Below are 4,847 nucleotides of genomic sequence, written 5' to 3'. Positions count from 1 at the left end.
TTCCAGTTGGCAGGCAGAGCGTTCGCTACAATTAAGATTCTTCAGGGAATGACCTAATAAAGACTCTCAAACCAGATTTCACTGTCTTCATTTAAATGCTGGCTTTGAAAAAGGTGAAAAGCTCTAATTATCTCTTATACAATTGTCAAAAGTCAAATGATGATATCTGCGTGTTTCTAGTCTAAAGCAAGTTCAAACTAGAATAATGTTAAATCCTCAATTGTGGTATATGTTTAAGTTAAAGTTCGTTGGGAAAAAAATCTGCTTGTTTACTTGACAAAATTCTTGTCTTGAGATCGTGGTCTCCTGGATGGATGGTAGAAAGCAAATACATATATATATGCATTTATACGTGTGGGTATATATATATTAGTTATACATATTATAATGTTTTATATTATGTTAGTTATATAAATCTTAAGACAATTCACTGTTTATTCCTGAAAGTTAGAGGCACTGTAGAAAGAGGAAAAGAGGAAAGCACACAAGTTGGGCGGCATGCCGCTGTGTATTCAAATGCAGCTCTCTTTCCTAGTCATGGAACCAAAGATGCTTTTCTGATATTATTTAATCTTAGTTTTTTCATCTGTAAAGTGGGAATGATATTTCCTTCAGTAACTACTCTGAAGAGTTACTAAAAGAATTGATAAAAAGACCCTGTTCCTCAGTGTCTAGCAGAGAAGCAGCATAATTAACTTCTCTTTGCAAATTATTGAGCAAATCGTGTCACTTCTCATTGCCTCCATTTTCTCATCTATAGAATAGAAATAACATCAGTGCCTGACTTGTCGGGTGAAATCAATATATGTGAAGCAGTTAAAACAAAGGCTGGCCAAATCGAAATAACAAAAGGCACCTAGGGTTAACCTTGTTTCTCTCCAATCTTTCCATTTATTGTGACATGAACAGTCTCCTGTTACTTCTTTCTATGTACACCTTTACTTTGGATCTTCACCTGTCATTGAATATTAAGCTCCAGAACCATTCAAGGCCTAACTAAGTATTGGACTGACACTCGGTCTTCTCAACATAGAAACATGATAATAACAGTCGACGTTTATTGCAAGTTTATGATGTGTGAGACACTATACTGTTTTACATACGTGATGTCATTTAAAATTAACAAAAACCAGTGATATCAGTAGTATTATCGTCCTCATTTGACAGACACAAAAGTTTAAAATGTTAACCAAACCATGAATACACAGGACAGAATTAAGGTCTGACCCAAGTCTAATGATTCCAGCAGCTAAAAACATAACCAAAATGCAGCAAGGCCTCCAGAGGTAAGAGATGAGTTAAACTGAGGGTTGTGTTGGGGAATGGAGGCATGGACCCTCCTAGTAAAAGGTCACTTGGCTACAGGAGAAGCCACAGTACTTCTTTGGAGTATACATGATTGGAGCAAAACTGCCCTTTTTAAAAAAGTTTTTATTTATTTATTTATTTATTTATTTATTTATTTATTTATTATCTATCTATCATCTATCTATCTATCTATCTATCTATCTATCTATCTATCTATCTATCCATGAGAGGCAGAGGGAGAAGCAGGCTCCATTCAGGGAGCCCAACGTGGGACTCGATCCCAGGACCCCAGGATCATGCCCTGGGGCAAAGGTAGACACTCCACCGTGGAGGCACCCAGGCATCCCAAAAAAACTGCCTTTTTCATCTCTGATAATCCTCAATGCCTAAGAGAGCTGTTGGTACACACTAAATTCCAGAAATGCATGCTGAGCTAAGTAAACTGTTAAACTCCCTTGCCCTAAAGAGAGTTTCGCTGAATCTCCCCAACAGGACTAAATACACCTAAACACAGTAAAATTTTGTGATTTAGATTAAGAATCTTCAAGGTTTTCTTACATTTTAATAGAATAAATTCTCTTCTCAGTATATTCTAAGGAGATAATCAGTTGTGAACCAGATCTATTGTACAAGTGTATTTTATGCAGGACTGCGTATACAGCATAAAATTGAAAATATAAAACCAAACAAAAGGAAGAGTTACATAAATTGTGGAAACACCTTTACATGGAATATTACAGAAATTTTAATGATTATGTTTTCAAAGTTTATTTGATAGCTAGCAAAGACTTACGAAAAAACATTAAGTGAAAAAACACTTATATGTATGTGTGTATATATAATGCTAGTTGTGTAGGTAACGTACCACAATTTTACACAACAAAAATTATATGCACATGTATAAATAAACATATACATATAATTACACACAAGTATATAAGTATATAAAGATAGAGATAAGTTATTCTAAAATGTGAATGGTATTATTGCTGGCAAGCTCTCAGATCATTTTTATTTGCTTCTTTTTTATTTTTACATATTTTCTAATTTTCTACACTGTTTTATGAGTAGAGAGAAAACATTCAAAATCACAAGCTACAATAAAAAGCTAAAAAAAAAAAAGCCCAAGAATAATTTATACTGTGAACTCTGTGCCTCTATTGTGAAGCAGAAACATAGAACAAAAGAACAAAAGAAATGGCTCCTTCCTCCCACAGGCCATTGTGCGGGGTCTGACCCCGGCAGCCAAGGTCAGTACAACACCACCCACACCCACAGGGTTGTTGGTGTGCCTCTTGGTCCCAGGACAGGACCAGGAAGGAGCCGTGAGACAAGGCAGGACCCTGAAGTGGGGCCCAAACCAGCACCTAAGGCCCAGAGCCAAAACAGAGTTCCATCGCCCTAAATAATTTTAAGCCAATAAACCCAGATTCCCTTAAAAAGACAAACAGCCCTTTGTGTGAACGATAGCATACAGACAGCTTTATATTGGGTTCATAGTGACATAGTGTCATGCACTCCTGCTCATTCTCTTCAATTCTTAGGGGACTGCTTTGCCTTTTGAACCAGAGGGTTGCCAACTTCCATAAAGAATGGCCCTTCTGGTGCCTAGGTGGCTCAGTTGGTTGAGCGATGGCCTTTTGGCTTGGGCTCGGGTCAGGATCTCCAGGTCCTTCCATCCCTTAGGCTCCAAGCTCAGTCTGTTGGAGATTCTCTCCCTCTTCTTCCCTCTGCCCCTCCAACCCTCCCCAACTCCTGCACTACAAATAAATAAGATAAAATTTTTTTTTTAATTTTAAAAAAGAATGGTCTTATGGATAAGCACAAAATCAAGAGACAGCAATTGGACAGAATTTATGAACTTATTCACCCCCAGATCAAGAATAGCCCCATGCATCCCTGCCCTCTGGTGGTGCTGCTCAGCGGCACAGACCGCAGCATGGAGATGTCAATCCTGGGGGACCTGGCAACTGTGGCCTTCTGTGATGCATGTGCCATACCATCACCCTTACCAGGGAGGACCTGGAGAAGCTCAAAGCCTAGAGAGTGAACCTGCAGATCTGCAGCGGCTATGACCATGTTGACCTCAAGGCTGTTGGCCAGCTCAGGATCACCACGTGCACTACTGCACTCAGGGCGATGGAAGAGAATGCTGACTCCAGCATCTCCCACATCCTTCACCTGTACCTCCAGAACACGTGGTTGTACCAGGTGCTGCAGGAAGGCACACTGGTCCAGGGTGTTGAGGAGATCCAGGTGGATACCTCACAAGCAGCCTGCGTCCACGGGGAGATGCTGGGCCTTATCGGCCTTTGTTGCACAGGGCAGGTGGCTGCTGTTCCAGTCAAGGACTTTGGATCCAGCAGCATATTTTAGGAGCCCTACTTCCAGGATGGAACGGAGCAGTCCCTGGGTGTGCAGAAGGTCTGCGCCCTGCAGGATTGGCTGTGTGAGAGCGACTGCGTCTCCTTGTCCTGTAATCTCAGTGAACATCACCACCACCTCACCAAGGACTTTACTGGAAAGCACAGGAGGCATGAAGCATTCCTTGCGAATGCTGTCCACAGTGGGCGGGTGAATGAGCAAGCCTTGGCCTAAGCCCTCAAGGAAGGCAGGACACAAGGGGCAGCCCTCAAAGGGCATGAATCCGAGCCTTTCAGCTTTGCTCGGTGTCCCTTGAAAGATGCACTGAATCTCACTTGTAAGCCCCACATAGCTTGGTGTAGTGAGCAGCTGCCACCGAGATCTGCCTGCCGGGCAATCACAGGTCACGCAAGATGCTGTGAACAAGGAATTCTTTGTCACAACAGCCCCCTGGCCAGGAACAGATCGGCAAGCAATTCCTGCGGAGCCCAGGGCACCGCAAACGGCTACTTACCAGACAGTGTGGGTGTAGCTCCCAGAGGATGGGGTGCAGCCCAGGAAGGGGTGGTCCCCAGAGGCAACCCAGGGACCCACAACCTACAGGGGCACACCCTTCCCAAGCTCCCTCTCCCAACCAGCTTACAAAACATGGGGGCAGTAGAGAGCACTGCAAGGAGCAATAGCAGAAATGACAGTGAGTAACCATTCAGACAAACCCGGGACCAAGAGACAGTGAAAAATAGATGAACTAAGAAAAGGAATTTGGCCATCTTTTTAACTGATTCCAGACATATGCATCATTGATATTGCAGGGTGAAAAGGGCTGGAAGCCAAGACGTGGGAAAGCTGAAGCTGTCTTCTGGTTACAGAAGCGCTGAAAGACTAGTACATGATTTATTAACGACCAACGTCTCTTATGATGTGCTACGCTCTTCATCTGTGCATCAAATCACAAAAAATAAAAAAATAAAAAAAAATTTTTTTTCATTCATCAGTCCTTTGGGCACAGCAGGTCCTGAACACCTTGCTTCTAGAGTGTTGTTTCAGGAGTCCCAAAAAATCAAAACAAAAAAATACTAAGAGGAAATCTCCATCCTATGACTCTTGTCTTTTCAGTCCATGTCAGCTGGTGAACTCTTTTGCTAATAGGAAGATTAAATTACTACAAAATGGGG

At 42.0% G+C, this 4,847-nt stretch overlaps 1 pseudogene; it reads left to right on the top strand.

Moving 5' to 3' along the window:
- The first annotated feature begins 3,121 nt into the window (after window positions 1–3,121).
- On the top strand, window positions 3,122–4,355 carry LOC112648147 (C-terminal-binding protein 2-like; annotated as a pseudogene).
- Window positions 4,356–4,847: the final 492 nt, after the last annotated feature.

This window comes from Canis lupus, chromosome 7 (genome assembly GCF_003254725.2).
Source record: "Canis lupus dingo isolate Sandy chromosome 7, ASM325472v2, whole genome shotgun sequence".
Classification (NCBI taxonomy): Eukaryota; Metazoa; Chordata; class Mammalia; order Carnivora; family Canidae; genus Canis; species Canis lupus.
The sequence above is the reverse complement of the archived record's forward strand: the minus strand, read 5'-3'. Positions and strand labels throughout refer to the sequence as shown.